General features: G+C 29.9%; 1 long non-coding RNA gene and 1 pseudogene across 2 annotated transcripts; both read left to right on the top strand.

Annotated features, from left to right (window-relative positions):
- The first annotated feature begins 2,452 nt into the window (after positions 1 to 2,452).
- On the top strand, positions 2,453 to 5,190 carry LOC111301819 (uncharacterized). Its single transcript, XR_016338703.1, has 4 exons — positions 2,453 to 3,725; positions 3,957 to 4,038; positions 4,338 to 4,484; positions 4,731 to 5,190. It is a non-coding gene; the product is annotated as an uncharacterized LOC111301819 (long non-coding RNA).
- A 16,383-nt stretch (positions 5,191 to 21,573) lies between these two features.
- Positions 21,574 to 23,136, top strand: LOC111301826 (uncharacterized; annotated as a pseudogene). The gene is made up of 2 exons (XR_016340917.1): positions 21,574 to 22,642; positions 22,891 to 23,136. The product of XR_016340917.1 is annotated as an uncharacterized LOC111301826 (transcript).
- The last annotated feature ends 1,194 nt before the right edge of the window (positions 23,137 to 24,330 follow it).

Below are 24,330 nucleotides of genomic sequence, written 5' to 3' on the forward strand. Positions count from 1 at the left end.
AATTCTTGTGTTAAGAAATATATTATGAAAATAAATATATTATAATTTTATGACTATCACGTATTATTAATGTGTGACTAGAGATAATATAATAAAAAATTATTAAATAATCTTATATTTTGCTGATCAAATACATTTTTTTATCTAAACAAAATTTAGGAATCATTTATTTTTTATTATTATTATTTTTTTTTTCAAAAATCACTTACCTTTTATAATTTAAGAATTTACAAATCAAATATCTTCGAAATTTTATATTCACGTCACAAATATAAAATCAACATTCACAATAATGTTGATAATTCAACAAGATTGATAGTACATGCTGGTTAAGATTTTATTAAAGCATTATTTGGATGAATGATTTAAGGAATTTTTATCGCATCAATATTATCATTTTATCAATGAATCTTTAAGGATTCTATGACAATAATACTTTTAGTATAATGAGAATTCTTCTCACGTTCGTCCAAAAACATAATAAATAAAGTAAAAAAAATCATTGGAAAAATTTTTAGCGTTTTTTTTTTAAAATTTGATTTTGAGTAGTTGGCTAGCTATTGAAAAATTAAAACCTAATTTAAAAGCAACTGAAGTACCAATGAAATGTAATTGCTCTGAATTTTTGTGGCAAACGGAAAATACATCCATTTGGATGTTACCCACCAATGTGTAGTGTTTAAGGTTAGTTGGTCCCAGGCCAATGATGATAATATTTCAATTCAAATTGAATTCAGGTAAATTTTTTTTTATATTATATCATATTATAAAAATTTAAAATTTGATCTAAATTCAAATCAAACTTTTATTCAATCAAAATTAAATCGAATCAAATTTTATCAATTCAGTTTGATTTGATTTATTAATTTTTAATTTTTATATATTATTTTAATATAAAATTTTAATATATTTAAGTAAATTTTGATATCAAATTATTTTTTTTATTTTATAAAAATAAAAAATATATATAAAAATTAAAAAATATATATAATTCGATTCAATTTTTTTTCGATTTTTCACTTCCTAATTTGAAATTCGATCCGAACATAATATGTATTTAATATCTGAATTTGATTCGAATCAAATAAAAAAATTAATCTAAATTAAATCAAATACTACGATTTCTAATTAATTTTTGAATTTTTTAATTTTTTTCTCTCCTTTCTCCGGCTATTTCTTGTATAATGGCCAATCGATTTTCTCCTATTTTTTATTTTACTTTTTACCCTTTATAATTTGATTTTTATTATTTTTATTTTTAATTTTTTATTCCTTTTATATTTTTATTTAAAAATTGTGAAATAATTTTATTAATTTAATATAATAATTTTTTTTTGATATATTATTTTTTATTATTTATTAAAAATTATTATTTGATATAAATATAATTTAATAATTTATAACAATTTATTAATTTTATAATTATTGAATAATTTAAAATTTTAATTATATACAATTTTTTATTTAATGTTTTTAATATCATTTTTTCTTCTTGTTATAATTTATAATTTATATCACTATCATCATTATTTTTATATTTAAAATTATATTTTATTATTATAAAAATAAATCTCATTTTTTTTGTTATTTTTAATATTACTAAAGTCAATTTTATCGTTGATACAAATGAAATCGGGTCAATCAATCCGATTAGTGACGCGTAACGCTATAAAATTTTCAAAAATATAGATGACGTGGCACAATGTTCAAACTCCCAAAGCCAATCACAATCTAACGAGCAATATTTTCAATAGAAAAAACAACTGCGTGGAGGGAAGAAGGCCTTGACATAGATTTTGGACGAGTGGGGTCTATTGAATCACAAATCCACGTGAACCCAAAATCTCTGAACGTCAATTCTCTCACATTATCCGTCAATTTCTTTTCTTTCTCTCCTTGAAAAAGCTCTCACACCAGACAATGGTGAGCTTTGAACAATGAAGAAGAAGAGAAAGAGGTTATGCTTTTTCCATGGCCTACCATTCTGCTGCCTCCTTTTCACCTTCTCCGTTGAAAAGCTTTGGTGTCAACAACAGAAAATTCAGACCTTTTCAGCTTCAACTTTCTTCCGTTGGCAACAGTTCTAGAGCCTCCTACAACACCCTTGTCTCTGAGGTGTTCTTCAGTCCTCTGTTTAGAAATTCTTGTTTTGCAGTGGCATTGTTATATATAAATGTTAGATGTAGGTGTTTTAAACTTAATGGTTTAGTAACATTGGAATTATTTAGATTATGGCTAATAGCGGCATGATCTGTTGTGATCTGTTGGTAAAATATCAGATTCTTAATTTCTGTAACAGGATTAAATCCTGATAACCCGAAGTACGAAAAAAAAAGATTATGACAATTAGTTTGTTTTTGGTGTGGAATTGCTTTAGAGAATGACATTTTTAATGTAATTTTAAATGTACCTGTCAATATTAAAATCGATGACACGAGGTTAAAGCGATGAAATGAGTTTAAAATAATATAAAAAAATGAAAAATAACATAGTTTGTATATAAGTTTGATAGAAACAAAAACTGTGTTTTGTGTTTGACGTGTCTATACAATTGTGTCTACATGATTGTGATACAACAATTTTCGTGTACATGTTTTATACAAAACATACACAATACATATGCACAAACGGTCAGATTTACATTAAAAATACGTCTAACTTTTGTTCATGCATGCAGCTCTGGCTCTCAACTTGTTCTTTCATTCTGACTTGCTGGACTTTGCTTAGACTGTTTATGAATGTAAGGAAACGTATGACAGACATCACAGAGAAAAAGACGTATAATCTAATATTTGGGTTGTATTAACAGTACCCTTTCAGCTCTGATCGGTATGGGGTGGTCTTATATTAGAAAATTTAAATCATCTATTGGGCGATTCAGTTGGGAAATATAAAATATCATTGCATCAATAGACTTGCAACATACACCTGATTTCACTTCCGCATAAGTTCCTGTAATGATATATTTCCTGCAGCGGCAAAACTATGTACTTTTGAGTCCACATTTTGTTACAGGAATGATCTATGGCGGTGCCTGTTTGATTTCATGCGACATAAAATCTAGACAATTTCATCCAACATTGCTTTGCATCCTCACTTTCATCATCCGAATAATAGTACAAAATAGTCTTTTGTAGTTATGAAATATATAGCAAACCACTGCAACAATCAATGTAAACATTGGTTTTGCCGATTGCCAGTCCTTTTCTACACTCCACATTAGTTTTATTCTTCCCAGCCTATTTTCTTTGATTTATTGCTTACGAAGACTTCTAAAATATGGCATATCCTGTTGCTTGGTTGGAAACATCTGGGCGGTCATCTAACTGTGTTGCTAGTTATTCTAGTTGGATTTTCCAGTTCTGTGTTATTCCAACTTTATTGAACGTCACCTAGAAGATAAAATATACATTCTTAAGCATTGAAATTTGAATACATGCTTCAAGGAGCTCCGCTGCAAATTATGCTTACATTCTTAAGCATTGAAAATATTCTTAAAGGCCCCTAATTGCCCAAATGAATAACATATTGACATTTTCAGTTTCCAGGCTACAAGGCTTTTGGGTTGTCCAGCAAGTTTCAAAGCTTCAAAACTCAAAGTTGTCTTAATGGGAGTGGGGCTAAAAAATTATTCTGCAAGAATCCCAAGAACCTACATCCTTTCCCACTGTGACTTCACAGCTGACTTAACATTAACAATCTCTAATGTCATCGACCTTGATCAGGTACGAATTTGATTAGTTTCCATCATGGGATTCGAACTTTGCACCAAAAGTTTTTTTTAATCTAAATGTTTAATGGAGGTATACAGTATAAACAGTTAAATCTCCTCGGAGGAGTTAGCTATTTGTATTCAGTATGCAGTTGCCATATTGTGAATATAGTTGCAGTTGGAAGAATTTTGATTTGAAACATCTAACTAATAGTACTTTTACACATGCATGTGTCCATGGCAGTTGAAAGGGTGGTATAACAAGGATGATGTGGTTGCTGAGTGGAAGAAAGTGAAAGACCACGTTTCTCAATGTGCATTGTTATGTAAGCGGTCCAAATCTCTTGCTTGACCTTGCTGCTGAGTTTAGATACCACATTTTCTCCAAGGAATTACCTTTGGTAACTTTTCCTCACATCAGAAAAGGATAACACTACAAGATGATAAGAAATTCACTCAGCTTTGATGTTTTTGACTTTGACATGGCATATTTGTGATCTCAATATGAATTTACTCCTTCATTTAGCCATTTAATAGACTGATTTCTTTTTCAGCATGCTGTATTTAGTTGCAATGCTATTGACACTAATGGTGATTGCTGAACTTTTGTTGCAATGAAAACTAGGTACTTAAAACTTTGCTCCTTGGAGATTCAGTCCTTTTCACAGAACACCCTGAGCTAATGGATGCTTTAGTTTGTGTTTACTTTCATTCTAGCTTGCCAAAGTACAATCACATGGAATGTTGGGGACCACTCAAGGATGCTGCGGAGGTAATATCAAACCCCTATTTAAATGGCTCCATAATTTGTCGCCACACATGCAAAAACTGCTTTCCAGTCTCTCAGAGAATTACAAATGCCAGTTTTCAAGTTGTAACTTTTGTCCAAGGAAAACGATTAATCTTAACAATTGAACCAGTTTTTGCTCGGGGGCATAATTGATTTGAAACCATCATGGCATTATTTGAAATAACAATATTTAGTAATTCAATTGCTGGCCTTTTTTATGTTCATCAGGGACAGGGAGATCAAGTTCAAGGTTTGTTGACTGCGGATAAGGAAAGTAACTCTCCAACGGCAAAGTGGGGAAGAAGTCCAAAATCCATCTTTCAAGCTCTGTTTACCTTCCTTCTTTGATTTGTGTAGTGGGGCTGGTTTCTTGCCTCATGGCTGCAGCTCAAGCCAAAGACAAGTGGAGAACACTGCAATAAAAGTTCAATTTTATGACTCAAAAGCCAAGGCATCCATTTCATGAAAGAAGGATTTTTCTTTTATTCTTTTGTGATTGATGAATTTGCTCAATTAGTGCTTGTCAATTTCTTATGAAGCAATCATAAGAATATTTTTGTAATTATGGTATAGAGCATTATAGTTATTTTGACCAATTTTGGAAGGATATTTTCGTAATTATAATAGGAAAATATTATAGCAAATTTTGATCAATTATGATAGTAAAGATATTTTTGTAATTATAGTAGATGGGATGTTATAATAATTTTAGTCAATCAGGGGATGCATGCCATTTTTGTAATTATAACATAAAGTTATCTTAATAATTTAACTTTTATTAAATAAATGCAGGCTATAATAGGAGAATAGGAGAATATTATAGCAAATTTAAAATAAATGACACTATAGTGATTTGACATTTGTAAGAGGAATATTTTTGTTATTTAACAAAGGAGGGGCATTATGATAGCTTATCATTTAAAAGAGGAGTACTTCCATTTATATCCCATTATTTACACTTTACACCCTATTACCAAATAAATCTCACATTCAAAATTAAAATTCTTATTTCTTTTAACTACACCAACCAACAAATTCTTATTTCCTTTCGTACACTTAAACCATTCTTCACTCTCTCATTTTCAATAAAAAATTAATCCAAAATTAACCCTAAATCCATCAAAATAATCCTAAAATAATAAGTTTTTTTAGTTTTCCACTTATTACAAGTAAGATTATAATGTTTATTTTGATTGATTTGGTTTTAATTCTTGCAAAAATAGTGTACGATTTATGAATTGAATCGTCAAATTTATCGAGCATCTTAGAAATGGATTTTCAAAAAGCCTTCAAGATTTTAAATGTTCTAAAAAATGACTTAAAAGTAAGAGCCTTTAAAGTCTTCCACTGATTATAAGTAAGAACCTTTGAATCTTCCACTTATTATAAGTAAAAGCCTTAAAGGCCCATTTCTGAGAAGCCTTTAATGCTCTCGAATATGTAGTTTTGAAAGCCTTAACTATATTGAATAAAAATTTGATAATTTTTTCTCGATCCTTGGAATCGATATTTTCGTATTCATATTTTGTTTCTGTCAATAAAGAAAATAGTTTTTCTGTTGATAATGAGTTTAGGGTTTGCTAAATATATTATGTATGCTTAATGAGTTTTTTTTTTTTTTTTTGTATAGATATCACTTGTACATGAGGTGGAGGTATTCTTAGCAAAGGTAAAGGTATTGGAGTTGATCCTAATCTGAGTCGAAAGGGTCTGACTACCTTCGAAAAGAGACATCGAGTGAGGGATGGTAAGCTAGAGGATCATAAAATAGTGACATTGAGTGAGGGATGGTAAGCCTTCCAAGCATAATAAGGAACCTGCTAAACTTGCCACACACGAGCATCATGATAAAGATGCAGATGACAGTGTAGATCAGATGGAATCATTTCCTAAAAGTTCGATTGATACATTTATTCTTTTGAGTTTTGGATTTTATGTGACATTACAAATATGGAATGGTCACGTAATCACTTGATTTATATAATATGAATTGTGTTAGTTTATGTCTTTAGAATTCCTTGGTTGATTGTTTTTATTGATGTTATTATTTATGTTGTTAATGATCTTTTATTATTATTATTATTATTATTATTATTATAGGAGAGAGATACATTGAAATTAATTAATCATGGGCCTAGTGGCATATTGACATACATAGGTGATCTATTACATGCTCAATGATGGAAAGCTCATGCTTAAACTGATACATTGCAAGCTTTATGAGAGTGCCCAGATAGGTTGATAGTATCTTATATGTGTTGGGAACCATACGTCAATCGACAGAGTGAACATCCATTACCTTATTTGCTGGATGTATCAGGTAAAAGGCAATCGTAGAGCCATATCATTTGGAGAGGGTTCTATAATAGTTTGAATTTATATAGACTATTCATCTGAAATCTGAAAGACAAGGGTATACGAACAACTCTTCATCTTAACTCTTTTTTTCTTCATCATCCATCATCTAAATGGCTAGCTCTGAAAACTCTTCCATAAATTCTGCACTTATGACTCTATACAAATATGGGTAAATATATCCTCCCAAACAAAAAGAATCATAAAGGTATGGAATGACTATAGGCTCTAACTCCGGCTCATATTCTCCAAGATTAGCCATTTTCTTATCTTTCTTTTCATTCACTATTTTCATTATGTCCCATTTTGTTGGCTTATATCTTAAGTCGAATCTATCTTTCTTGCCATATACTGCAGGTGGCTCTATAATTCCTTGTAGGTTTTTCTTTAGTCTAGTTCCAAGTTGCCATCCCATTCCAGTAAGCTGCTTAACGATCATTTTAATAGTCATAGATAGGTGTAATGAATATAATTTAGGTCTTTCAGCCACATATATTGTGTTAGCAATATAAAAAAATCTATATAAACATTTCAGAGCTTTATCTACTGTTTCTATATAAAGAGTAATTACCGGATAGGTGACCAGTAAATCTTTTTTTCCTACCACATATGTAAGCTTTCCTTCAATAATAAATTTAACTTTCTAGTGTAATAAAGATGAAATGGCACTTGTCATATGAATCCATGACCTACCCAATAAGTAACTGTATGAGAGAGAGATATCCATAACTTAAAATTTCACATTAAAAGTGCACGAGCCAATCTGCAATGGCATTTTTATATCTCCTAGTACCTCTCTTCAAGTCCCATTAAAGGTTCAAACTATCATATGACTAGGTTTATGTAAGATTCATCCACAAATAGTTTTATCAAAGTAATCATGGGCATAACATTGATGGATGAGCCATTATCAATCAAAATTTTAGCCATTATATGACTCTTACATTTTATAGTAATGTGAAGAGCTTGGATACTTCTTCAACCTTCAAGAGAAATCTCTTCATCACTGAAAGAGATATAGTTTACAATTGTCAGATTACCAACAATTTGTTCCATGTATTTAACAAAGATATTGTGAGACACATATGCTTGATTAGGTACCTTCAATAAAGCATTATGATGTGACTCTGAGCTAAGCAATAATGATAATAGTGAAATTTTAGTTGGCATCTTGTTCAGCTATTCTATCATGCTATACTCACTATGTTTTATTAGTTTTAAAAATTCACATGCTTCATTTTCAGATATTGACTTCTGACATTTTTTATCTGAAACTGCGACATGATTATTCTAACTTTTTTTTTCCTCACTTTTACTTTTTTTTTTAGCTTTTTCTAAAGCTTCTAGAGAATAACATCTCTCACTTTAGGTCATATCTCTTACACTTGTTATATTTACAGTATCTAGATTAACCACAACATCACAATCATACTTTAATGGTACTGCTTTATCGTTCTGATATGAAAAAGGGCCAAAAACTTTAATTGTCACTATTGGTTGAAAGATGGCTTTTTCTGTCCTCGATGTCAGCTTTTCATCATAATAAATAGTTACGGATCTACGAACAAACTTATTGTTTGAATCAGTGGTAGACACTTCAGCTTTCATCAAATTTTTTCTTTTTTTGTAAAACTCTATTTGACTCGTATCCATCATCTTTTACATCTCTTAACGAAATTGGTCATAACTCTCGATAGAATGCCCCAAAGCACCTTTGTGATAGTTACGTCTCTCAATTGAATTAACCTTTTTAGAGTAATTCTGAGGCTCTATCAGTTTTAACATATCAATTTTGACTAAGGTTTCAAACACCTTAGCCATCAGAGTTTTGACTTCTTCTATCCCTTTTTTTACATAGCTTGCTTGCCAATCAATCAAAGTATTTATTGATGGTTTGGTATGGTTTGGTAGAGGGTTCCCATTATCATTTAGAGTTTTTTGTTGGTTGGTTTCAAAATTTAACACCATTTCATTGATTAACCCTTACACTTTCCGTTTTAAAACAATACAATTCTCAATAAAGTGACCTGAATTTTCATAATGATAATCACAATACACATTGGGATCATACCATTTAAGAAATGAAGGTTTTAAGGGCTTAACAATAATAAAAACCAATAAATGTTTCTCAACAAGTCGATGATACAAATCTGTATGTCATGAGAATATGATCGAAAATGATTTTTTCTTGAGTAATTTTTAGAGATCTTGGTTTTTTCTTGAGTAGTTCTCGAAGATCTTGGACTACTACTAGGATTAGGCCTCCATTCTGGTCTGGTGGTGTAGCAGGACAGTATAGGTGAGTGTCCAAAAAGATGGCTAAAAATTAGATAGATAAGCTGGTTGTGGTAGTGACTAGTATGATTGATATGGATGAGAAATTGATGTAATATTATTTATAAGAGAGTAATGGGTTTGGTACACTGAAGTAGGGTATAGAGTGAAACCTCTTATATGTTACCCTACATAGTTTATCGTTTGGGCTTTATTCTTTTTTTTTTTAATATTACACCGCTTTTTGCTTCGCTTGTCTCTCTTGCATCGAGCTTACCATTCTTTATGATATTTTTGATAATCTCATATAATATCACCATCTTTGTAAAATTTTTGGTTGCATTGCTTATTAGTCTCTCATAGTATGGTGCTTTCAAGGTGTTCATAAATAAGACAGTTGTTTCTTTTTCAGTGAAAGAAGGTTGTACTTATGCAGTTATAACTTTTCATCTTTGTGCATATTTTTTAAAGCTCTCAGTTGCTTTTTTTTTATACTCTATAAAGATAGACGATCTAGAGCTAGATCCATGACATGCTGATATTGTGTAAGGAATGCCCTTATGAGCTCTTGTCAAGAATGAATATGAGTCCTGTCTAGTTGAACATACTATCTGACTGTAGATCTTGTAAGGTTATCCTAAGATATGTGTATTAACAACTTTTCGTCACGAGCATGTGCTTTCATCTTACAATAACACATGATAACATGAGTCATTGAGCATTTTATGTCATTATACTTTTTAAATTCAAGGGCCTTAAATTTAGACAGAATAACCACATCTGAGATCAAATAAAGCTCAATTGCATTTGTAGAGCCATAAAAATTCATTCCCTTTACGACCCTAAGCTTTTTTCTAATAACTTCATCTTCTCTTGGGCACTGGTATCTTTTATTTTCTCAAGTATCTTTATCCCTAGCTTTGTTCTCTCATTGAGATCATCCAAGTCAAGAACCAAGATTGGTTCAAGTGGTTTATCCATCATAACAGGATTAGAAAATTTTAAAACTATCCTAGAATAGGTGCTTATGTCATTCCTGGATAAGAATTGGAATATCTTCTGGGAGTAGGAATTTGAATTCTAATTCCTTGAAAAGGTTAGGTTGGCTGTGGCTCAAACCCTGAAGGGTATATAGGATCTACCATGTTTGACAATTGCTCTTTGAGGCTAGAATTTTGTTCCACTGTTTTTCTTTTATCTAAATTTTTTAGTATGTCCATTATCCTATTAAAATCATCTTTTAGCTCTTCTTGAGCTTTTTTAATCTTTTCAAATCAACTGGCCTGTTCTTGTTCTATGATTCTTGTTTGAGCTCTTGTGTTGTATGAATGACGAGTAGGTTGAATCAAAATTTTTAATGGGCAAGCTATTCTTGAACCTTTATTACCATAAAAATTTAAAAAAAATCAAAATGCCATGTGTTGAAAATTTTTATTTTATAAAAAAAAATGATACATGAATACAAATGGAAGATATTTGCTTTTGGACAAATTTCAACACTAAAAATTTTCATTAATTCCATATAACTTTGTTACATGAGATTTATCATCCTAGAATTATATCTATAGAAGTGTTTGAGTTGCTTATAATGATCCTTAGCTTTATTTAAAATATTTACTAGACACTATGCATATTTTTCTATGGGATTGATTTCTTGTCTTAACGTTTCTACATTTTTAACCATCTCTCATGCCTTTTTTACTGCCTTACAAACTTGACTGGTTATGTACTTTATGTACTGTTGCCTCCTTAAGCTTTTTGTTTTCCATCTCATATATGCATCTTTTTTCTGAATCACATGTGAAGATCCAATCTTTTTTTCTTCTATGCCACTTATCTATTATTGTCAAAATATGGTTATTGTGGTCTTGCAGTTGTAGTTCTAACCCTTGGATTATCTGATGAAGTGATTCTTTTTCATTTAGTAGTTCAAGGTGTTTTCTTCTCTCTTTTGCAAGCATGGCTTTGAACCTTTCTTTTTCTTTTTGGCATATTACCAATCTTGCTGAAGCTATAGAGTATAACCCCTTTCAATTCTAGCATTTTTGAGAAATTATGGTGGCTTTCTCTTACTTTTCTTGAGCTTTGCCTTTTTATTGGTTCATTTATTCTCGGAGCTCATCTATCTCATGTTGTCAACTAAGGTAAAACTTAGTGACTTTTTCGATTTTGAAATGGACTCGTAATTTCTTGTTTTCATGGTACAGATCTTTCAAATCATTATTGACCACATCCTATTCTTTTATAACTTTCTCCGATCTACTCCTTTGTATCTCTGCTTCATATTTTAATTGTCCCACCTCTTATGAAGTCTCAAAATTTTTTTCTTATTTTTTATTTTTTAGCTTCTAATTATTTCTTGACAAGTTCAAATTTTGAGAATTACACTTCTCCTGAAAGATTAACCAATTGATGTGGGCTATCATCAAGAAAAAGTATTATGTTTCTAAGCTATTTTGCTTTCCAAATTTGATAATCAGGGGTGACTTTGTCGATGAAAGGCCCTAATCTCATTCTTCATATTTTCTTCTATGCTTGGATCAACTGTTCTGAGGTTCTTGGTGGATTTGGTTCCCTATAACTGAATTTTACCTGAACCAAGCCATGAGTGGTAGGAATAAACTGCTTTACACCAAATTGCTTAAGCACCATCAATGAAGAGTAACTCGCAACACACCATAGCCCTAACAGTGGTATTCACGGGTCGTTTCCTCTACGACACAACAAAAACACCTGAGACATCCAAGGTACCATCCATTCAATTTCATCCCTAGTAAGCTTTTATAGGAATAAAACCCACTATTTCTTAGTCTTCAATGTTGGCCATTAGCTTTTGTAAAACTTTTTGATTGGTGCCTTGTTTCGAAGATATGGCTTTGTATTTGAAATGACTTATGACTCACACATACAATAGCGATGCATATCCTATGAATCGTCCATTTTCATTTCGTCCACATAAATTCAATGACCTAATGGTTTTGGCTAGGATTGTTAGTGCGAAAATAATTGCTTAGATTTCAATTTACTAAAAAAAGTTCACCACAGTTTATCTCAATGTAACCCCAAGTCTTCGAAAAGATTACCATGCCATATAATGCTAAAGCAAACACAGCTAGGCCTTGATCATCATTAAGATACCTTTGGATAAAATTTCAGAGAAAATCCTAACGGATACTGAGGTGTTCACCTTTAGGCTTTGCAAAAGAATCTATGGTTTTTACTTTTATCCCTATAAGCTTTCCTAACTTTTTATGATAATTTGATTTCGACTTTTAAGTAAACACTTTATTTGAACATTATAGTTTTATCCCAAGCAAAATTGAATAGTCCTCAATAGTTGGCACCAAATTCTTTTAATTAAAAATGAAGCATCTATAGGATGGATCTTAAAATTGTATAGCTACCCTGACCAGCTGCTCATCAATCACTATTAGAATGAAGGATGTAATATGTTTGTACTTTTTACAAAAGTTTTCTTTCCTTTCTTCACTTAACTGTCCCCAGATAATGGCTAAGTCTTCTAAATCATTCTGTGTGAGATCCAAATGCACATTCTTGGGTAACTCAGACACATAGTCGGTAGGCAAGCAATCTCTATTCTTTTGCTGGGCTTTTTTCTACCAAGCGTATACTTTATTATATGACTCACATGGAACATTAACAGAAGATAAGTAAATTTGTAGTTTTATGGGATCTATGAAGACTTCTTGGGAGAAAGATATCCTAGAGCAAATATCTCGATACGGAACTATATGATATAATTTATGTAAAAAGAAAAAGAATGCAAAATAAATCGAGTTAGTGTGATTATGTGGTTTGAGATTGAAAAAAAATTTTTTTTATTGTTTTGAGATTTTTTATTTTGTATTACACACAACTTTTATTCTTATACGTTTTGGACTTAAGTATTTTTTACAAGAGGGTGGGTAAGGCTCTACCAAAGGTTAGCTTCCTAGGCTTATTACATGCTTGGTTTGGGTTGACATACGTTTAAAGGTTCTTAAATTGTTCCTTACTGTCGACCATGCTAGACTAGTAAGGTATCCCGATCCTCACCCATTACATGTTACGAATAGAAATGGTTCAATTTGAGTGAAAGTATTTCGCTTGACATTACGGAGGTTATCACCTCACGAAGACATAGGTACTTTACTTCCTCCTATTAAGGATAGAGCCCAAGTATAAAGTTCATGCATGAGATGCATTGTGTCATTGTATGTGCATATGTTTTCTAATTTATTTAGAATAATACATATAAAAAAAATAATAAAAGAAATGCATATGAAAGTTTTTCATTTTTTGGTTTGTTTTTTATTTGTTTGGCTTTTTTTTTATTGAAAGTAAAAAGAATCTAGGAATTAAAAACTAAATACCGATTAAGATTGTTTAAATCAAAATTTAAGGATAACATGCAGTTAATTTTGGCTTGACTCTCGAAAATAAATGACATTCCCAGTGAAGTCGTCAAGCTATCGTAACAGTTTTATGTCTGTCCGATGAATTTGGAAACAAAATTAAAAAATAAAAAAAAAATAACGGAATCGCCACCAATCTTTTTGACTAGGTGTGATTGGCCACCTATTAGAATATATCCTTTTAATAAAATCTTAAAATTAATTAAAATCTATTAAAAAGATATTTTTAGGGTCTGCGAAATAATCTGGGTCCGAAAATTGATTACTTATGAGGAAAGATTAGCACCCACACAATGCCCGTTTAAAATAATACCAATTGATTATGTGTTATCCATTGATTTTGATAAAAGTAGTCTTATTTTCGGTATTTGAAAAATAATTTCTTTGACTTCCTTTGTTTATTGAAATTTCTATTTTTTCTTTTATTATTGTTCCATATTTATTGTTCAAATTTTATTTGAGAAAAATAAATTAGGATTCTTTTATTGAAATAATTCTTAAAATGTTTCAGTACGTTAGTAACATTAGAAGAACCCCTTATCACCTAGAGATTTCTTAGGCATCGTTTCTCAGAATACCTTAGAATCTTATCCTTTGAGGCTCAAGTTTATTTTTCACAAAAAATTATGTCGTGCATGCTATACAAAATGTTGATATATTGATGCATGTATTTTATTCTCTTTTTAGAAATTTTATTGATTTTTATTTTTATTTAAATCTTTGAAGAAAAGAGGAATTTTTATTATATTGAAGTTTTTCTAAAAATATTCTAATACACTGGTAATATTTAAAAAATCTTCTCACCTAAGGATTTCGTAAAACATCACTACTCGGAATACTTTTAGAATCTCATCATTAGATAAAATTTTTTTTTCTACATTTATGTTATTATTATTTTTAATTTATTAGTAAAAAGAAAAATTTTTATTGTGTTGAAAATTTTTTATAAATACTCCAATACACTAGTAGTATTTAAAAAAAAATCTTTTCCCATAGAGATTTCGTAGGTATCACTACTCGAAATATTTTTAAATCTCATCGTCAAATAAAAATTTTCTTTTCTTATATTTTTATTATTTTTATTTAGTTATAATTTTTTTATCAATTATTTTATAAGGTTTATTCCAAATTTTAACGAAATTATCAAAAAATTTTTGTTATATATTTCATCATTTATTTTTTTTTTATTTCAATAAAAATTTATTCTAATAGATATAAACATTTTTAATATGCATGAATATTAATAATAAAATTTAAAATAACAAAAATAATATATAAAAAAATTCCAAAAATTTCAAAAAAAAATTATTTTTACTTGAACCGAATCGGTCAACGATCCAATCAATGCGGGTTTGGTTGGTTTCGCTGTTTGACATCGGTTTAGTTCGGTCTGGGCTGATTTAGCTGAACTAGTCAGAAGTCAAATGAAGAAACGGGTCGCGGGTCGGGTACGCGGATCCCGAGGGCTAAAATGACGTCGTTTTAGTCTTTATTGAAACGGCGTCATTTTGGCTCTTGCAGTTTCTATAAAAGGCCCAAAAAAATTTTTCGATCATTTTTTCCCTTTCCCAGAAAAAAACTCTATTTTTTTTTCAGGCAGGTCAGAGGCCAGTGGCCGTCCATCGCAATGATCGTCGTGTTCCCCAGCTCCAGTGAACTCCGACCACCATGTCCATGGTCGAAAAATATCAAAAAACACTGAAATGCTCCCTATAGCCTCCAGAGTCTAGATCTAAGCCTGATTTTACAACAAAAAAAATGCTCCAAACAATGTAGATCTGGCCTGAAAGTTTCAACTGAAATTTTTTTGTGTTTATGTTGTTTTTTATTTTTATTTTTTGTTTGGTGTTGTGGTCCTCGTTTTCAGAGACTGAGTTTTTTGCTTAATTTGTGTTTGTTTAGCTTGCTTTGTCTTGGATTTTTTGTTCGACAAAAAGTTTTTTTTTTAATCTAGTAGATTTTTTTTTACAGGGCTTCTGGGTTTTTGAATTAATGGCCCCTTCCTTTTTGCAACAAACAAGCTCTATTTATAAAGCTTTCTGATATTCAAATCTCAATTTTTTTGTATTCAAATCCCAGATTGTCAACTGATCTGAAAATTTTGGTGGCCAAAATTTACGCTGCCAAGTTAAGCAAGATGTCGAGCAACTACTGGCAGCTAACAGTGGTTGTGAATTTTAGACTTTAGGGAGAGTGCATTTAATACACTCGTATTTTTGTCAAACTGAACCGAAAAAATAAAAAATAAAAAAAAAGAAAAATAAAAAAAAAAATAATACAAAAATAATGGTTACACCTGTTGACTGACCTAAGTTGTCTAAGTTAATTAGTTACCCTCTGCCTTCAGCATGCTAAAAGTGGGATGCCTGATATGCCCAAAGGCGGAGACTCTAACATCTAAAAATGAACGACTCCAAAAGGAGCCCAACATGAAAACGTAATACCTATTTTTTAAAGCTAAGGCTTCCAATATGGGCTATATTATATGGCAAGACTCAGAATGTAAGGTCCATGGTCTTTGCTGTTTCCTTCACACAAAACAGAAGGAATTCCTATGCTAATTGAATTTAATGTTTCAACGATCCAATCCATATAAAAGTTATATATTATTTATTCTTCTTTTTGGGTGAGAAGCTCCTGTATTGAGGAGTGGGATTCAAGAAAGAATCCCTTTATGTTTGACTAAAAACAAATTTAAGATATAATAGCTGTATTGATAGTAACCCAAAGATTTAATTATCATAGTAATAATTTTAAAAAATTATGACCCAACTAATTATATCAACTATTCTTCGGCCATATCTCTCTATGTGATCTTTGCTAATTGATTATGTGAACGTTAAACGATGACTAGTACTTAACTCTTGCAATCAAAGCTCTGATGTGATGTCCCCTTTCTTTCTAGACAAGTAATAAAAAGAAATGCACACCCAATTGAATTTAATTTGATTTAAAAAAACTTATAAAAACTTAAAGAGATCTAATATTTTTCTCATTACATGTATTGTTTCTCTATATAATTTTCAGCATCAAATTTTAAAACAAATTATTGAAATGAGTAGATGATTAAGATTTAGGACTTAATTCTCAAACTTTTATTTCAAATCTTTAAAATTATATAGCAATCATTGCATTCAAGTGATTCAAAATTCTCAATTATTTAAATTTTTAAGTTTATTTAATTTATTCATGTTACATATTTGTCAAAATACAATTATAATAAAAGGAAATTTTTAATATTCTTTATTTTTAACTGTTACCTTACTATTTTTGTAATGTTATTTAAAAATAAAACAAATTTCTTGATATCAAATGTGATAAATGCATACTATCCATATATCTCTAAAAAAAAAAATGAAAATTGACGAGTCAAGTAATGAAATTATACCTAGGCAGGGATGTTGCAATCATAGGCTTAAGGGTGCGGACTCAAGGGTAGAGAGAGAAAAGAATGGCGCAAGCTGAAGGGTGGAGCCAGGGGGAGAATGGTGCGGGCTTAAAGGCAGACATACAAGTCGAAAGCCGGTCTGAAGAGGATAGCACGAGTATCGAGGTCGACGAGGATTACTAGTGAGAGGATAGGAGAAAAGGAAGAGAAAGAAATCAAGAATTAAGGAAGAAAGGAAAGCAGGAGGGGATTTTGACTAAAAATAGATTTTTAACGATGAATTACATATGAATCTTTCATCAGTAATTAAAATTTTTTTTTTACTTTTAGCAATGAATTATCGACGAAATCCATCTCTAATGCTTACCTTTTAGTGATGGACTCTATCGCTAAAAACATTTCCCTCCAAAACAAAAATTTTTTTAACCTTTTTTTATTAATATTTTTTTTAGCAATGGATTTTTACATCGATAATCTGTCGTTGAAACTTTTAGCAACAAATTAAACATTTTTCTCTCTAAAAAGAAAATTTTTTAAACTTTTTTTTATCAAAATTTCTTTTAGCGATAGATTTTTTCCGTAGATAATCCTTCATTGAAGCTTTTGGCAATGGATTACCGACGAAAAAAAATCTGTAGTTAAAAGTGACGTCAAATGTTTATTTTCCCATGTCAACTTTTAATGATGGATTATAGACAAAATTTTTTTCATTGGTTTTCCATTGATAATTTTTTTTTTTTATATTTTTGTCGGTAAACCGTTGCATATTCGTTAATAATTACTGATAAAAAATTTTCATTGATAAAAATTTATTAGTATTGGACTTATTTCTGGTTATGTAAAATAAGTTTTGAATTCTAATTAAAATAAACTTTATAAATTAAGAAAATACAAACAAATATTAAAAATTTTGTCATATATAGGCCACGGGCTAAAAAGATATATGGAGTAATATATAGTCATAGTAACAACAAAACAAACATTTTATTTGGGAGTTGGTACAGATCGTGGAAAAGAAATATTAAATGCAAATAGGTATTTATTTTAGTAGTAAAAAAGAAATCTTAAAATTTTAGATTTAAATTTTATTATGTGTAAATTTGATTTTAATTTGTTAATAAATTAGTTTGATTGTTTAATAATTTTTTATATATGATATAACATTGATTATAATTTTATTAGTATTTGTAATTTCATAAATATTAAATCCTTTCCTTGACGTATCAACTTAAAGTTGTCATCATATTAAAGCAACGTAACATTAGACCCCATTCTTTTCCATCGACAAAATATTGTCCCTACCACAAGGAAATTTCAATGAAAATCTTGCATTTTTATTTCTTTGAAATTTATTACTGCTCCAGGCAAAGTCTTTGAAATTTTAGGCTTTGAACAAAACTAAATTGCCCCCTCGTGCGGCAGTAACATCGTTGACACATTTAAGTATTTGATCTTCTTTCTGATCTTTATCTATTTCCCAGTGTATGTGTTTTTTTAATTGTAATTTTATTTTTAAATTTCTTACTTTTATATTTATCTAATTAAAAAAGCTATTACGTGAAGATATTTTATTTATAAATTCATTAAAATTCAAAACCCTGAAACATCATCTTCAAAATCATACCAAATGATTCAAAAATCACTCAACCGAGTGTGTTTTAGTTTTCCTGAAAATTTTGAGAGCCATATTTCCTCAGGCTTATGTTAGACTTGTTTCATGTTATGTCACAAGTCAACAGTTGGAAGTTTCTAGGTAGGGATAGTTTCGTTTTAATTTTCGTCCATTGCCTTTCTTCTTCGGATTACGTATGGCGATAATTGATTAAGACACATCAAGCTATAAATAAATAAATAAATAAATATTAATTTTTTTTTATTACACAACTACTGACTTGGCTGTGAACCAAAGTAGGGTCGACTGATTGATTTTTGTTCATCAAAAAGGAAATAAAAAAAAAATGAAGTAAGGTTGAATATTGTTACTTCTTTTTCCCTATTGGAAGAATCATAAAGGTAAAAGAAGGGAAAAGAAATTTTGCCAATTAAGAAAGGAGGTGAAGTAAAGTAGAATTCTTTTCAAAGTTTTATTTTCTCCATTTTGCTTTTGCCTTTGGGTAATGTGAAAGGAGGATGATAACATGGGTTGCATAAAAAGTGGTGATTTCACGGGCTGATGAAACTTCAATTATTGTTCAATTTCAATAAAAAGAAAAAACAAAAGAAAGAAATGACAGGTAAAAGCAAATGAGGAGCCTTTAATAAGACAAAGATTTTATAAAAGTAATTGGATTTGTTAAATTCCTAAAATGAAAAAGTAATTTAGTCGAATATTATGTAGATATTGCCCTTGTACGTTAAGGCAGACTCGCCCATTATTCTCCTTAATGAGCTTTTATGGATGAAGAGTTAAAGTTTCCAAGTACCTAAAAGGCAGACTTGCCCATTATTCATGAAGTGCAAATTCCAACATGGTTGAATTGTAATTTAACAAATGAAATCATATTTCTGAACGCAAGTGATGTTATACGAGGTAACTCTTTCTTATTTTATTAACAATAAATGAAATAATAATAATAAGTGCACTTAAGGTTATGATATGTTTGTAGTGACATATTAACACTCCCTTGAGTAAACCCTAAAACCAAATTAAGAGAACAATTTCTCCCCTTATTTTTTGAATTAGAAATTTTTGTGGAAGGGATCATCCAAAAGAATCTTTCTTTAATTGGTCTACATGAAGACAATGAAAGAAAATAGAACCATTTTCTTTATCTTTTATTTGATAATAAAGTTGGGATGGAGATTCAAATTTTAAGCATCTTATACAAGAAAAAGAAGGATGTTCTTAGGCTTAGCGCCTTGGCCATTTTTTGAACAATATAAATGATCCAAATATCACAAGGAAAAGGGTGGTACGAATGCATAATGTTCATATATATATATATATATATCTTACTTTTTTAAAATAAAAAATGAAAAGGTGGTCACCTCATATAAATTAAAATTTTTAACGAATTAGGTTAATTTATGAGTCTAATAAATCAAATCTGACCAAAGATTGAGCAAAACTTTTAAATTATTGATCATGATCCTATCCATAATCAGTACTTATGATATAAATATAGTGCCATAACTTTTTTTATGTTGCACATAAACTTTGTATTAAGCTCCTCACAATGATAATTTGTCTTTTCTAATACTTAGTGTCTAAGCATTACTAAAAATTTTTATAATTTTATAATATCTAAATGAACTATCAAATTTTACAAAAAAATTATGATTTAGAGAGTTCGCTTTTTTTGCCTTCGTATAGACCTAACTAATTATGTATTCGATTAATCCAAAATTAAATTAAAAATTAAAAAATAAAAATCTAATATAAAAGGTTTTAACATTTGATTAAAAACTTGGATTTGGTAAAATTGAAGCACTGTGATAATTAAAATATCAACACATTAACTCATAGATAATAATAATAATAATAATAAATTCAATCTTATACCAAAAGAAATTGTAAATAGTGAAATAGGCTTTGATAATTCCGTCAAGGAAAAGGGAGCCGAGTGGAATGATGATAGCAAGGTAAACCTTGCGCAGCTTATACGGCACTAAAAACTAAGCCAACTTTATCTTACCAATGTTCTTTTTTTATAGCCGTGTCCAACACTCTTTGATTTTGGTTAGTGAACTAATCACAGTCTTTCAAGATTACAACCTATTTTAAACATAAAAAATAAATCAAGAAAAGCTTACTTAAGTTAATTGAATAGGAGTTAAGTTTTTTTTTTTTTTTAACAGTCAGAGCTAAGCTTTTTCCCTTTACAAAAATAATCCCAAAAGTGTCAAGCTTAAAGCCTTCCATTTTTTTTTTATTAAAATAGAATTAAATCACCGAATGGTTAACAAACAACTCCACCCATCACTCAAAAGCTGGAGATGGTCAGGCTTAATCAAACAACATCATTGTCTAAAGCCAAAGTTACATCTGACAATCAATGTATTTATATTTGTTTATTTTATATTAAATATATATAAAATATAAAAATTATTATATCATAATTTATCTTAATATATTAAATATAAATTTTTTTAATTTTTATTAAACTTATATAATTTTTTAAAAATTTTAAATTATAAAATTTTTATATTTTTTAATATTATTTTTATATCGTATTATCGTATTATATTTAAAATTATCAAATTTTATAATTTTTATTCATGATTATTTTAATAATGGCTAATTTTTTATGAAAAATTCTTGTTTACATGTAATTTTTTATAAAAATATAAATATTATTAATAGGAAAATATAATACAAGATTGATATCTATACTTTGTCTTTAATCAACGTTTTCTATCACCAAATTAAACGAATAAAACACATTTTGGTTTTCTTTATTATGAAACAATTAATAATTGAGTTTATGACACATAATTTATGACATAATTAATTAATTAGGTTTTTAAAAATCATAATTTATTAACTGATAGTGAACCTTTTAGAAACGTTGTCAAGATGGAGCTAAAAGTCAAAACATGAAAACATGAATGGGGGACAAGCTGGCTGTATTTAAATCCACATAAAAAGAAAACAAAGCCAAAAAATCTCCTCAAATGAACAAAAATAATTGAGAAAAATGACAAAAGGAATGGCCCTCTAGAATTTATTGACTTTATGAACGTAAAAACCCCACCATCCAATGACCCAAACCCCCATGCCACTCCATGACCATGAGCTATTTCCCCATTAAAACCAATTTGTTAAAAGAAAATGACAAAGGGTCGGTGAAGATAATGGCTTGGCACCCACCTTCTCATAAACAAGCCTCAATCACTCCCCTGCCTCTTCCTTTGTCTTCCACCCAATTTTCTTCCCAAAACAACATGCTTGATCCTGGCACAAAACTGCCCAAATCTCAAGTCAGTTTGTCGGACCACATGGGAAGGAGATGGAGTAACAGTTATGATCATGCCGTGAGCTATGATCCTAGAGAGCAAAAGGCTGCTCAAAATTATGCCAATTATAGGAGTTGGAACAGCATGGAAGGGGGGTTTGGAGCTGAAACTTCCATGATTGAAGATGAGTCCGCTGTTTCCACTCCTCCTTTATGGAGAACTAGTCCTTCTAGGAGTCCTCCGCGTAGACCGAATATTAATTACCGATGCCTATCGCCATCTTCAAAATCTCAAGCTATAGCTAGAGGCCAAAGGGAGCTTATGGAAATGGTTAGTAGAATGCCTGAGTCTTGTTATGAACTTACCTTGAAAGATCTTGTGGAGCAACAGCCTGTGGCTGCCGAACCAAAACAGGAGAGTTTTGCTGAAGGGAGAGGTGTGACCAATGAAGATACATACAAGAAAGAGAAGGGGAAGAAGATGCAGAACAATCCGAAACCCCTAGTTAAAAGAAGTGGGAGCATAAATAATGGAGGGTTTCTTCTGAAAATGGTGTTTCCAATTTCCTTGGGGTCTAAGAAAAAGAAGAAGAATGATTCGAATACTAATCATAATTGTAAGGTTTCCCCAAAGCCAATGGTATCAGATGCATCTGGTAAGAGTGTAGACAAAGAGTGGTGGAAGAAGAGATCTGGGTCGAGTGAGAGTGAGAGTGGTGGATCAACTATGAACAGTGGAAGCACCAAAAGCAGCCGCAGTAGCAGCACCAGTAGCAGCAGCAGCTGGAGGAGCATCAGCAATAGCAGCCGCCGGTATGTTATAACTGAAGATTTTGGTGATCTAATTTTGTGCTATCATAAAATTGTGAGAATTAACAAATAAAGTTATCAAATTGAATTTGTTAAATTTTAGGGGAAGATCTAGGAATCAATGTTTTGACTAATGGAGACCGAATTTCAGCTATAACAACTATAGATTATTGTATCTGAACTTGAGATTTGAGCAAAGTCGAAAAGGCCACTGTTTATCAGCTGTAAAATTTTGATCGTGTGCAATGCAGGCATGGGGAGAGTGGTTGCTTGGCTTGGCTTTCATTCTGACTAGGAAAGCCAAAGCATCGCAGTGAAAGGGCAGCCTTCAGCCTTCTTTGAAAATGGAGTTCAATGTGTAATTATCTTTCCAATAATGTTAAATGTTTAGGTACAGTGGATACAGGAGATTGTCGCAGCGGAGAGATGCACCCTAATTAAGTCTGCGTATAATATTCAGAGATTCTAATTAAAGAGTGCTGTTTTTTTTTTGTTTTTTTTGGTTTTTGATTTCGCTTTCCAATATTTTCTTGAACTTTTTCCTTGCTCTTAATATTTTATATAAATTATTCTTATGGGACATTATGTTTTCATGTGTTTGGGATGAATCTGGGGTTAGAGAAATGTTATGCCGACAAGTACTGCTATCTTTTCTCCATTTTTTATTTTTTTTTGGCTGCGGCAGCTTTCCGAAGTGGCCAATCTACAATCTTCCAAAGTTCTACTCTTCTTCAAGTCAATGGAATCCTACGGCTTATACTGTGTTTCTCCAGGTTGATATTAATCCACAATTTTTTTTGTATTTGAGGTTACTAAGGATTGTTCTTTAATTATGGAAATTAAAAATTTAACATTCTAACAATAAATTAGATGATGATTGATTATAATTTTGATTTTGAAACTTATTAATAATTTTTATTAGTATTAATTTTAAATATATAACTTTTATAAAAGTAATAATATCAAGATTAAACAATATATCTATCCCCGATTTTATATAAAAAAAAGAAATAAAAAAAAGACTTTACCTTGCTCTACCAGCAATCTAGTAATATTTTCTTTTTATGAACAATTAAAATATCCACATCTAATCTAATATATTAATTTTATAGAAAATAGAGAAATGATAGGATCGCAGGGAGGCACCTCATCCTTTTTTTATTCTCTACTTTTTTTATTCTATTTTTATTAAATTTATTTTTAATTTTTAATTTAATTTTATTTAATTTTTATTAAATAAATTTTGTAAAAAAGATCTAGTGAAATAAAGATAATAAAATAATTTGTATTCGTTTGATTTTGATTTGAAATAATCCAACATGGATATGTTTGTTTTTTTTCAAATCAAGATTTTTTTTTTAAAAAAATAGAGTTGGATTCAAGACGTATTTAAAATGTTTCGTCTCATTTCGGGTGTTTAAGTGACACCTTCATCTATTTTTTTTATCTTCTTTATTTTTTAAAATTTTTGGTTTTTTTAATTTTTTATTAGATAAATTTTATAATAAAAAATCAATCAAGATAGAGATGATAAAATAACTCATATCTAATAAATTTTGATTTAATCCAATCCAATTAATGTACTTTCTTTTAATTATAAATGATTGGGTTTAATTTTTTTTTTTTTTAAGTCGAGCTTGGGTCGAAGTAAAGGTGTAGTCAATTTGAACTGAGTTAATACAATGAGAAGC

The sequence above is a fragment of the Durio zibethinus genome, chromosome 3 (genome assembly GCF_047325235.1).
Source record: "Durio zibethinus cultivar Kanyao isolate XHJ-2024 chromosome 3, ASM4732523v1, whole genome shotgun sequence".
Lineage (NCBI taxonomy): Eukaryota > Viridiplantae > Streptophyta > Magnoliopsida > Malvales > Malvaceae > Durio > Durio zibethinus.